This window comes from Mus caroli, unplaced genomic scaffold, assembly GCF_978045245.1.
Source record: "Mus caroli unplaced genomic scaffold, Mus_caroli_1 scaffold_2, whole genome shotgun sequence".
In the NCBI taxonomy this organism is placed as follows: domain Eukaryota; kingdom Metazoa; phylum Chordata; class Mammalia; order Rodentia; family Muridae; genus Mus; species Mus caroli.
Window position 1 is genome coordinate 66,973,497 of NW_028227257.1, and position 13,017 is coordinate 66,986,513.

Consider the following 13,017-nt stretch of genomic DNA (forward strand, 5'->3'; position numbering starts at 1 on the left):
ATGCTCAGCCAATCCTCTCTTATTTTGAACTATCTTTCCTGCTACACTAATTACTAGCTATCTATACTATCCTATGAAAATTCATTTCATTTTTCTTGCTATTAAGTATAAAGGGTCTCTTAACTTTTACTTTTTTTTTTGAGTTTTGCAGTTGTTTTGAATTTTTTCCTTTTAAATAAATTTTAGAATTAACTCCTTGAATACTATATAATCCTATTTGTTTTGACTGGAGTTCTTGGAAGCTATGAACACACTTGGGTAGCTGACATAGCCCTTGTCCTTCATGATGACAATTTGCCTTTCTTCTTTTGTTTAGGTCTACTTAAAAGTTTTCAATAAAGGCAATTTATATTAGTTATGCTTAGACTTATCCTGAGGTATTTAATGTTCCTATAATAGTAATCTGACAATTCAAATTCAAAGCTCAACATTGCTAATATATAAAAGTGCAATTGGTTGTTTATGACAACATTTTATCTACACATCATTTTCTCTTATGTTTCTCTATGTTGAGTTCAACAGTAAGGGAGTTTCTACACTGAAAACCTCTAGAAACACTGTTCTTTTATCTTTATCTTTGCAACCTGGTTTATTTATCACTCCTTTGCTTGACTGCACTGGCTTGAATCTCTACCACAGTCATAAACAAAAGCAGAAGATGTAGGTGTTCCTGTTTTGTTCTGACTTCAAAAAGCTTTAAAATTCTCAACAAATATACCTTTATCTTGTGTCTTTTAAATAGGGGTTTCGTTAAACAATAACCATGCTCTTTCCACGCATGATTAGCTATAAAATGTCATTATACATCATAATGACATTTAGCGAAAGGTTTCTGCATCATCTTTGATAACCATATTGTTTTTCTTTCCTTAATCTGTTAACAAGCCATTAATCTACAAAGGTACTTTATAATTTTGAATTAAATTTTTCTTTCTGAAACAAGTCCCATCAATCATTACACGATTCTTAGGCTATGCTGCATCCCATTTGTTACGATGCTGCCTGGGATCTTTGTTTCTACCTTTGTGGTTTCCCCTGTGCCTGACCCAGGTCCTTGTCTGGTAGCCCCATCAAGAACATAGATACTATCCATGACGTTAACATGGTGCTCAATTCCCTGAAGCACTGTCTAGGGAAAGTTGGGAGCAATAAAACCATATGGCCCTGGCCCGTGCTCTGCGTGATGATTTGAACCTACTAATCTAATTTCCTTAATATTTATAGAGCCATCCAGGTGCCTGATTTCTTCTTGGCTGTTCTGATAGTTGATATTTTTCTAGGGAGTTACCTCATGCTATTTCATTTACTGGCAGGGTTGGCCCATGGTCTGCCACATACACCTCCTCTGTGTTGGAAGGGACCTGCACTCTCACTTCCCAATGCTGTTACTTGCTCATTTGTTCACGGTTCTGCTGACCTTGTGAATACTGGTGATGTCTGCAAAGAAACTGTTGTCTGTATTGATTTGCTGTGCTGTGGTTAAATTTTCTAAAATTTCCATTCTTATGTCATTTTAAATGTACAGAGCTTATCCCCAGGAAACTGTAAATTGCAAAACCAGCTTTCTGCTATTAATTCAAATTTTTCTTCTAATTCCTTTGGTTCTTTGGTTTGGTTCTTTCTATTGTTTTAGACATTACTTTTGGAAACTTCACATTGTTATCCTTATCTTGTGTGATTTAAATATTTACAACCATACATTTCAGCTTCACCTTTGAATTTTCACACCCAATAATTTATTTTTTTGTGTGGTAACTATTCTTCAAATTCTATTATACTTAATTTCTTAGTCCACGACTAGTACTGATGACTACAGTTTTAAAAACAAAAGCATTTCTGTTTTACATGTATGAATTGTTTGGCTGTTGACTGAGTGGATGAGGGAATGATTTCTAACACTATCTTATTTTTACTGAAGGACATGCACCATGTGGAGAAGTTCTTATCCTTTGTGGACATTTGCAATCTTCTCCATTATGATTTCTAAAATGGCTTCAAAACAAAGTTTCTTGATTTGCCAGGCACAGTGCTTCACCGCTCCAATTCCAGAATTTCAAAGGCTCAGAAAAGAGTTTCAGTATGAATTGTAAGTCAGTCTGAATGAGACCTTGTCTCAACACCTCACAACAACAATAACAACTCAAACAAACAAAAACAACCCTGCTCTTAAAATACATGCATAAATATGGCAGTTAATTCCGTGAACTCGTTAGCAGAAAAACTCAGCCTAGGAAAGCATCATAATTAAGGATCCCATCCTCCCCTAAGCCAGCCATTGTACTGATGTCAGCATTATTTGTTTATAGCCATCGTAGACTACAAAGACTGAAGGAGGCCATGTCATGCTACTGGCCATGTCCATTTACACTGTTCCATGGACGTGGGCTACATCAAAGTCAACTAAACATAGTGTCAGGAAGCAGAGGGACATTTTGTTAATGTTTGTTCTACCCCATGGGTTTCATTTGGCTTTGAGGGCATTCATTTCCCAGCATCTTCCTTCATTTTAATTGTGTAGTTGTGCCCCAGCAGGGCTCACACAAACACAAAGGTAGAGCAAAATGGATTTCTGCTTAGCCAGTCGGGTCCAAGCATCACTGAGTGAGGGATGAGACATCTGGTATAACCCAGCCTTCTGCTATCCTTTGGGATGACACTGAAGATGTTCATTGTTGTTGCTGTTTCTGGTGATGGTGATGCTGGTGATTCAGTGGAAACAGTGTCGATCTTATGCAGACTACTGTACGGTTGAGCCTTAGGAAAATGGAAGGATTTGTCCCATGCACGGAAATGGACAGTTGTTTGTCAAGCCCCTCAGGCCTTCTTATACTCTAGCTCTATGATTAATCTACTCTGGTCTCTTATCACACTGGGCTTGCTAGAGAAAGCACATGGTTGGGTACATCCCAAGCTGAAGCCCCATCCATCATCTTCAGTATTGATGAAAATGCCATAGTCTTGTGAAAAAGAATGCTTAAAAGCTGGGTTCCAGACTTATCTTAAACTGAGAAAGTTGACAGAGTCCATGAAAGAGCAAAGAACAATGTGATAACTGGATCAGTGGATGGGGAATGAAGGCCTGGTATTTGTGGCTCTAGATTGCTTTTAAGACCCCCTACTGACCTAGGCTATTCTGCATATGCAAAACACCTTCATGTGACTTAATTAGGCACCTGGCCAAAAAAGGCCTGTTTTCAGGCCTCTTCCACAGCCTTGCCACAGACTGACTTCCTGTTGCTCTGAGCAGAAATGGGGATCTCAGCTCATAGGTGAGAGTTCTGTGTACTGATCCAAGCTCTACCCCGTTCTCCAAGCACTTTCAGCCTCAGAAGCCCATAGCTTCCATGAGTGGCAATTCAAAGGCTAAGCCCCTAAAAGGCTGAGTTTCACAAAAGGCATCACAAGACCCAGTTCCCTGATGTCTTACTAATGCCTTCTAAACATAGAGTGCTGCAGGCATCTTGCTGCTGCACTCTGAATCACATTCTTCCCTGAGCAATCATCTCAGAGTCTCAGCTTTTCCATTAGCAAGATGATTAGAGTACAGAGTGATCTATTTATAATAAGCCCCAGCTTAAGCACTGTGGCTTTTCTTTGGCCCTGTTTTAAATGTGTCTCTCTTTGTTAATTAATGTGCTTTATCCCAGAGTTGCAAGTCATAAGGATGTTCCTGAGGTGAACAGGGAAGAGGAGAACCACGCCCTAGGAGGATGCTCCAGCAGTCTTCAGGATTGGTGAGAATGCACTAGGCACTTGAAAAACAATGTTCCAGGCTTGTCCTAAACTGAGAAAGTTGACAGAGTCTATGAGGGTAGAGAACAATTCGATAACCAGATCATGAATGGACTCGGAGCTCTCTTTTGCTTTTAAGACTCCCCTTCTCACCTGGGATATTTTGCACATGCAAAACACCTTCATGTGACTTAATAAGGCACCTGGCATAAAAGTTCATTAATGAAGATGAAAACACTAAAACTCAGGTTATTTAGTAACCGGGGCCTGGAGCCAGATCCCAATTAAACCACTGCTGTGGTAAAGGAAGGGATCAAACTGCCCAATAGGTTCCATCTGGCTGCTTCTGTGGGTCAGCAGAGTGCCTCATGGCCGTGTCAAATTAGCCTTTTCACCTTCTTTCCAGTGTGGAGGATCTAAAGTGCTTGTCCAGGGGCCCTGGGCTGCTCAGGGGTCCAACACTCACTTGGAAGGCCCTGGCAGGTAAGGAATCCAGCTGGAAACAAGCATGACTCATGGGGAGCCCAATCCTCTTTGTCATTCATTTCACTGGAGGGCCCCTAAACCTCCAATCCCATTTGTACCCCACTGAGGAGATCTGATAACGGTCCTGGCTTTTCAAACTTCTGGCAGGGGCCTCACTGACCCATAACAGGACTGTACACATGATTTCTTCTCATACTGTCTTTGTAAATTGACCATGGCTAACCTTGCAGTTCTAATCAGATCAATCAGAATAACATTTCTTTAGCTGCTGCTGGCTGGCAGCCTCCTGGGCTGACGTGTGACTCCCAGTCAGCCATAGACACCAAAGTTCAATTTTTGAGTTTCCAGGGGTCTCAGGTTTCTTTTGCTTTTATCACAGTTGGTGAGCTTTGTAAGGCCCGTGTTTACAGCCATGCAAATTAGCCTCAGCTGGAGAGGACTCAGGTTGGGCCAAAAGGAAATCAAACAGCGGGTCAAAGGTATTTTATCAAAAATTACAAGTGTGGCCACAGGACTGGGGTTAAACCAGGCTCCCTTAGGAAGTAAGTGGACAGCTCTGTCTGGTGTAACCTGAACTCTTGGCCTTTAGAACACACACACACACACAAAACGTCTGTTAAGGGATGGTGGGGTGATGAGGAACCACGCCAACCCAGTTCTACCAATGGCTATGGCTGTCAAGTACTCTTTGTATACATGGACAATGGTGAATGAATGTTGCATCTTTAGAGAAAGAAATGTGTGTGCAACTTGGTCTGCAATATGCTCATTCAGTTTCTAAACGTCTGTGCAACAAGGTCTCCACAGGCAGATAAATTCTGATATTTTGTACCTGGAAAGTTGCTTAAACTTCCTTTCCAGATGCTATGATACTTATAAATGCTAAATGATAAAAAAACAAAAAACAAAAAACAAACAAACAAAAAAAAAAACCCAGACCCTAGTCAGCTACCTTCAAGGCAAGGTAGTTGACTCCAAGACTACATTGTGATTTTCCAAAGATTGCCAGTACCTAAAAGAACTTCATTTTAAAATTATTCCATCAAAGCTAGGTAGGGGTTATTAAAATCACAGTTACTCTCTGAGGCCGGATGAGTTTCCAGGACTCATGCGACACAGCAGATGCTGTAAGGCAGCTGAGTCTGCAGAACGCTCTAGGAGTACTGAGATATTGGTCCGGATGGGATTCCCTTGCCCAGTTGCCCCGTTGCACAGAAAGTTAAATTAAGGCTGCTGGATGTTTAGTGTTCTAGTCTTCAGAGTCACCACCTAAGTCCCAGAACCCTTCAAAGTGAAGCTCATCTATTGACAGAATGAGACACCTGCCATAAGGAGACTTCAAAGGCCTTGTCCAGGATCTCATTCTTGCCTAGGGTCAGTCAGACCTACAAACCAGGCTCACGGACAGCGAGCCAGTGCTACTCTCACCAGACCATGACTGGAAATGGTATTCTGATTTTGCGGAGTGACCCTGAAGTCAACATTGTAGTTACATTTAGATGAATGCATTGGTTTTCATGTAACTAAGAACTCTGCTCTGAGCTGTCTGTCCTTGATCGGAGGCTTATGAGCTGTGTGATGCTGGGCAAATTACCCAACCTCTCTCCACTCCAATTTCCTCGATGACAAAATGGGAATAAGATGGTAATCATCTTCTTCAGGTCTTGTGGAATTAACTAAGTTTACCAAGCAACTAAACTATTGGTAAACACCTCTTAGCGTTATTACTACAAGTGAAAACATGCCTGGTCATTTTTACTTGGAAAATACTCCAAAATCCAAAGTAATTGAGACTTCTGGTCACAATAAGCAGAAGGCTGGACAGAGGGGTGCAGGGAGTCTCTGGTGGCCATCACGTACACAGGAGATGAGTGTGCCCTGCAATGCTTTTCCAGTTTAGCGTTTAGCACCCGCATGACCTGGGGTTATTAACCTGAGTACATATATAGGACCTTTCATTCTACTTTTCCCATCTTCAAAATACTTCTCTTTAGGTTTGGAAGCCGGAAGAGTGGCTGCCACCATCACCCCCACCACCACCACCAGCATGGCTACTGGGCCTCATCCCTTTTCCAGCTCTACCCATAGTCACCATCTCAGACAGGGTCCTACACTTGGGAGAAATGAATGAGCTTCCAGGCTACTTAAAAAAAAAAAATCACTGGATTTAACTGATTTTCTCTGGGTGAACCTCCAGGTATCTAATCACACCTTGTACTTTTAAATTAGATGATACCCAAATGCATATTCAAATAACTCTTTTCTGTCTTTATTTAGATTTTAAAACTATAGTGGAAAGAGGGAAAGGTTCCGGAATTAGTTCCAAAGGAGCCAAGTCCCATACTTCATCCATTTTAGACGACAGGCATTCGTTCCAAGCTCTGCAACTCTGCCGAGAAACAGTTTTTACTTTGCTGACACCCACAAGCTTTGCTAATATGGACTTGGCTCTGAGAGTTCAGGATAATGTGCTGTAAAAATCTGGCCTCCTGGGCTTCCATTGCTCTGGGAGAGAAAACATTTAGCTGTGACTCTCACTGTAAGGTGCCCTCTTGTGGCTTTAAGGAGGTATTGACAGTTCTGGTGACAATTGAATTGGCCCCGAGTTAACAACCTAGATTAAATTATTCTTTTAACAGCCAACTGGAGAAACAGTGCTCAACTTCCAGGACAGTACTTAGAGTTGATAATCCAAAAGAAGCACTGATGTCCATATATGATAAGCTTTACCAACTTTTAAAAAACAAGATGATAAAGGAGATGTGCAAGCCAACTTTGGATGTCATCTCAAGTCTAAATAAAGCTGGAAAGGGACAAGTGTTGTGCTGGTGCCTGTCCGGGAGAGGCTCTCACTTCCTCTGGGTGAATCTGGTTAGCTGGGGTCTGATAACTGCAGAATAGGAAAGCCCTGATTATTCCAAGTCCTACTCCAGGGATCTGGGTGAAGTACTGATAGTCTCAGGGCACAGAGGAGTACAATCAACACATGGGCATCCTGTACAGGATAACTCAACCCCACATGCTTTTATCAAACACAAGAGAAGTGTAAAAAAGGTGGACAAACTTATCCTTACCCCCAGGGGAAAAATAACACACATACCTCCCCAAGGCAGCCCAGAGAAATGATCATTGTTACAAAAGTTCGAGTAATATAAACTTGGAAGGGCAGCAGGTTATAAAAACCCTATAAATTTATGTTCAGCCTTCCAAGCAATGTTCTCTTTCCACCCTTCTCCCCTCCTCTCTACGATGAGACACAAAGTCTGGGACTTGAGCATTTAAGCCACAATCCTCGCCAAAGTGACCAAATTACAATCAATGCTGAAGCATTTTGGCACCAGAAAGTTTCAACAGAGTATCATCTGCAGAGCCATCACAGCCCATCTCCCCAAAGGGCTCAGAGAAAGTAGTCAGCACTTCATTAATTCTGAAGAACTATCTGCTGAGGAGTCAGAGGCAGGAGAATGTTTTTTTATACATCTCAGAGAAGAGGAAACAAACAGACGATTCACAATTCAAAGTCAGATCACAGGATCTCAAGAGCAGAAGGAGATTGGCGGGTCTCGCAGATTTTCTGTCAAGCAAGTTTAGACCAGAACTGGGAAGCTTATCACTGAGGTAGTGACCTCCTTGACAGATGCCAAGAGAAAAGAGCCTCTGACAACAGAGACAGACTCTTGGATGCCCGTCAAGGCCCTGACCTTCTTGCTTGAGAACAAATGTAACTCAGGGGCAGTGTAAACACAGGCACACCAGCAGTGTAAACACTTATCTTACAGTGCAAGAAAGAGAACGCAAGCCAACTCCAGATGAAGTTCTGTCGGAATGTGTCATTATAGGAAGTTGTGGAATGCTTCCATAAATACTGGAAAATGAGAACACTCTGGAGATGTTCTAGATTCTTTTCTAAGTTTTTTTCTTAAAGACACAATCTTATGTAGCCTAGCCTACCCTTACATCCTCCTGCTCCAGCTTCTTTCTTAGGTGCTAGGATTACAAGGGTGTCTCAATACACCTGCCAACATTTTCTTCCCAAAGCTTTGACGTGACAATAGTTTATACATAAATTAACATAAAGTTCCAAGGGATGCCTCAAAACATTTTCATAATTATAATTCCTTTGATTGCCATAACAGCTATGCTACAGAATTGATATTCTCAAATATATATAAAAAGAAAAGGTGGTGAGAGAAGGTCATCTGCCATGAAAAGAGGAATAATAAAGACTACCCATGGTAGTGGTGTTATGAATCCTTGTGTTCGAAGCTCTTGCTCTCGGTGCAGTTATTGTTGTGCTTAATAGTGGCTGACAGGCCTGATGTGACCAGGGAGGATGGCAACCCCCTGAGGATGCAATGCTGTCATGCCTACGATTTTAGTTATATATAACATCTAAAGTGCAATAGGTTCAGTCAAAGGAAATAACAGAATTGAAATCGATGTATTTCTTTGCAATAATTGTACATACGATACATATTTTTCTTCAGGATGTTGAATCCTTTGTTTTTGTTTTTGATTTAAATCAGAATATTAAAGAACACTTTGTATAATCTCACAATGAAAGAAACAGTTTAGACTTCAGCACATGTGGCTGTGTCTCGATTCCTGTAGCAATGGCCATTCCTCCTCATCCCCTTCAACTGAGTCCCCTCAGTGAGAACTGTGACCATCGACAGTGCGGGGAATTTAAACAGGAACCACAGACATATGCTGGAGCTCTTGAGCATATTCTCCGCTGTTCATTGTCATCAATACTTTCCCAGGAGAGATGTGCAAAGTCGTACAAGTCTCTCCAGACTTGGTTCTAAGTGTTAAGGAGAGAGAGAACTACACTACAGTGGGTTTCCTTCTGACTCTTACACTACGTACTGTAGAACAAGATTCCTGCCCAGTTTGGTAATCCATGTCTGTCTTAGTGTAAGACAGGATTAAACAGTAGGGAATGTAAACACAAATAGGAAGCTTGTCATTAGACACTGTTAGCTGAGTTCAGCAGACTCAACAATCAACCCCACTCTTTCTGATCCACACACAAGGACCACATCAGTTCCACTTTAAAAAAAAAGATTCTGACATTTCCACCTTGATGGTGGCTGAGTTCCTCCTCGCAAGATTCAGAAAGCTGGATGCTTCAATATCCAACACACATGCTTCTCTCTCCAGATCAGGTATTATTAAAAAACCTGTTTGGCAAGTGTTCTTGTAGTCTTCTCATCTGGAGACAATCTCATGATCACACTGAAAGATTTGGCCCCCAAAGCTGAATGTCCTTGAAAAAGCCACTTTCATCTTCTCTTCAGGAGAAAAGAAAACAAACATCTGATTCTAGAGGAGACCAAGGGATCCATCTTGATGTCTGAAATCTGGCCACAGGCATGGAGGCTGTGCAGTCTCAAAAGGGCGGGTTTGCAGTCTTCTGGCGTTGAGTTAGTTAGCTGCTTTTCTTTTCTTTTCTTTCTTTCTTTCTTTTTTTTATTTTTTTTACAACTTAAAAAACCTCAACTTAAGGTAGGCTACAAAGTTCACTGAAAACGCTAAACACCATCCCTCCTGTTAAGCCTTCCAGACCCAGAATTTTCGGCTCCATTTGCACTGAACCCTCAAACATAACACACATACATGCAGATTCTATGAGGCTATGGAACCTCCCCAAGAAGAGTTCAAAGGAAGCACATTTCTCCTTCAGACAGAGCAACAAAACAAATAATCAAGGACTAATTGCCTTAATTAAAATCAACTGTTGAATAGGCACACAATTAGGAGATAAGAAACTCAAATGAATGGCCAATTGTTAACATATTTGAAAACAAATATTCCTTACCAAAACAGAAATAATTCATTTTAGGGGGAAACAACATGTTACCAAAACATCCAGAGAGAAACAAAAAGAGCAATACAATGGAAGAAGAAATGGAGAACACAGAAGAATTTAATATGATATTGCATAAGACAATACTTGGGAGTTTCTGCTGGAGAAGCCTTGCTGACAGAGGTAAACTAAGACTCTTTAGAAAGTAGGGTCTTTCTGCCTTTTTAATAATGACCAATGGCATCTAGCAAGCCAGTCTTTTCACAGCGCACACACACACACACACACACACACACACACACACCATCTGTAAGAACTTAAATTTTCTGGAATATATTTATGGTCTGTAGTGACTATTGTCTGGTACTGCTCTTAGAGAAGAACCCCAGTGGCTTCATGTAAAATGTCTTTTTAAAAGAGTTACTCTGTGGACTAGAAAGATGGAGCAGTGGTGAAGAGCACTTGCAGCTCTTCCAGAGAACTTGAGTTTGATTCCGAACACTTATGTTAGACAGCCCACAATGGCTCCAGGGGATCTAAGGCCCTCCTCCAGCCGCCACAGTTATGGACATTTACACACTCGAGTACATACACATGAACATAACATAATTAAAATTTAAAAAAGAATAAAGATTCAATACCATATCTAATTATTGAGATCACATTTTTCTCATGATAAAATACTTCTAGTTTACTGAAAGGATGAAAAACCATTGATCATGGTTTTAGGCAGGTCCATGAGAAAACTTAATTTGTAACACAAAACTACATTCAGGAATTGAATGTTGCAGTCCATTCCATGGATTATAGATATGTTTGTATCGGCATAGAGAGTATGAACTGGAACATGAAACACACCACATAACTTAAGAAGGAGCACTGACAACAGCAATACCATCTGCTATATACTTGAACCTTTCTCAGATCCCCATAGACTTGGCATCACCCTAGTTAAGTATATTTGGTATGGATCATCATGTATTATAGGAAAGAGGAAAAAAATGAGAACACAACCAGAGCCAATGGCAACTGGCCCAAGGCTCACTGTCCTTAGCACTACTCTGCTGTTAACAAAACATGAATGCAAAGGAACTGTAGCAATGGCAGTGACCATAGCAATCAGGAGAGCAGCCACCACACAATGTGGACTGATTGCATACTATGGACTATGTACAATATGAACTCATTTCATTATTTCAGAAGGGCATGATTTGTGCTTGTTGTATTAGTCAGCTTTCATGCACAGTAACAACATACCTGAGGCAAATAACTAAGAGAAAAGGGTTAATTTTACCCATTGCTCTATATGTTTGAGGTCAAAATCTGTTGTCTCTTTTGTATCAGGCCTTTGGCAAAGGCAGTGTGTCAGGGCAGGAGAGCATGGCAGACCCTACTGCTCTCTGTACCTCATGAGTTGGTATTGAGAAGAGGCTAGAGTCCCACAATCCTCTGAGGGCATGTGCTCTGGTGATCCAAGAACTTTCTACCAGGTGATATATCTTAAAGAGTCCAGTAGCACCACCCTGGGACCCAAAGGTTTCCTGAATGGGCCTTTGGGGGACTCACTAAACTTCAACAGATATTATTTCATGCTACAGCTAAGGGATTAGGAGAAAGTAATAGCTGGTAGCTTTCCTTGGGTCCTACACTGAGGTGTGATTGGTCCTCACATCTGCCTGACTGCTTGAGGATGCTAAAGTTGTTCTACAGATTACTAATAGCTTTTGGTTTTTAAAATCCTCATGTGTTTACACAGAAGTCACCTCCCAATGGGACCTGTCTTGAAAACTCCATTGAAAACTGCAGGCCCCACAAAAACCTTGCCTGTGCTGATCTCTCTCCTTGCTCTACTATAGGATTGCAGAGGTTTGCTTGTATTAGTGACTGCTAAACTCCACAGGCCAATGACCATTTTAGGGTTAGTTTCTCCCCATCTCACGTATTGCTAATATTTATAAAGAGCTGTCCAATAGAACTTACTGTGTTACCATATTTAGTAGCTACTGAAGAAAAGTACCTAGTGTAGTTAAAAGACTGAACATTCCATTTTGCTTAATTGTTATCATTTAAATGGCTACATGTTATCCCCTATCACATTCTAGCACAGGCCTAGTACAATGCCCTTTATCACAGACTCTAATTGGGTCTATGAATGAATATACGAATGAGATACATTTACATGTATGTGTACATAGTTATGTATGCATGAGTGAATGGTTATACATCTTTGCACATGTGCATTTGGAGACTAGAGACTGGGTGTCTTCAATTACAGATTCTCTCACTGAACCTGGAGTTCTCAACACTGACTGGTCAGCAAGCCCCAGGGACTCTCCTATCTCTGTCTTTTTCATGCTGATATTACAGGAACTCAGTCTGCTACACCTAGCTTTGCTCCTCCAGTCCTTGTGCTTAGTGACAAGGCACTTTACCAACTTAGCAATCACCACAGGCCTATGAGACCTACTTTTGGGGATGGAACACAAATCACTTTCGCTAGCAGCAATGTGAACACATTTTACAATAGAATTCATGACTATAATTGTGTTGACTAGTTCTATGTCAACTTGACACATGCTAGGATCATTAGAGAGAAAGGGAATTCAATTGAGAAAATGCCTCTATAAGACCCAGCTGCAGGCAAGTTGATGGGACATTTTCTTAATTGGTTATCCATGTAAGAGGGCACAGTCAATTGTGGGTGGGGCCACACCAGGCCAGTGGTCCTCAAAAGACAGGCTGATCAAGCCATGACCAAGCTGTAAGCAGCACTCCCCGATAGCCTCTGCATCAGCTCCTGCCATCTGAGTTCCTGTCCGGTCCTTCCTTTAGACTGTGACGAGGAAGCATATGCCTAGCAAACGTGTTCCTTCCCAAGTCTTTGGTCATGGTGTTTCCTCACAACAGTAGTAACCCCAACTAAAACAACAGTTCCGAATAACATTTCAAAATTCAGAAGAGAAAGCCAAAGCAGTAAGCCCAGATTTCTT

General features: G+C 41.2%; 1 protein-coding gene across 5 annotated transcripts in view; it reads right to left on the minus strand.

Moving 5' to 3' along the window:
* The window catches only part of Fmn1 (formin 1), a 368,942-nt gene that overhangs the window by 168,430 nt on the left and 187,495 nt on the right, over positions 1 to 13,017 (minus strand). The gene's annotated exons all lie outside the window — the stretch shown is intronic.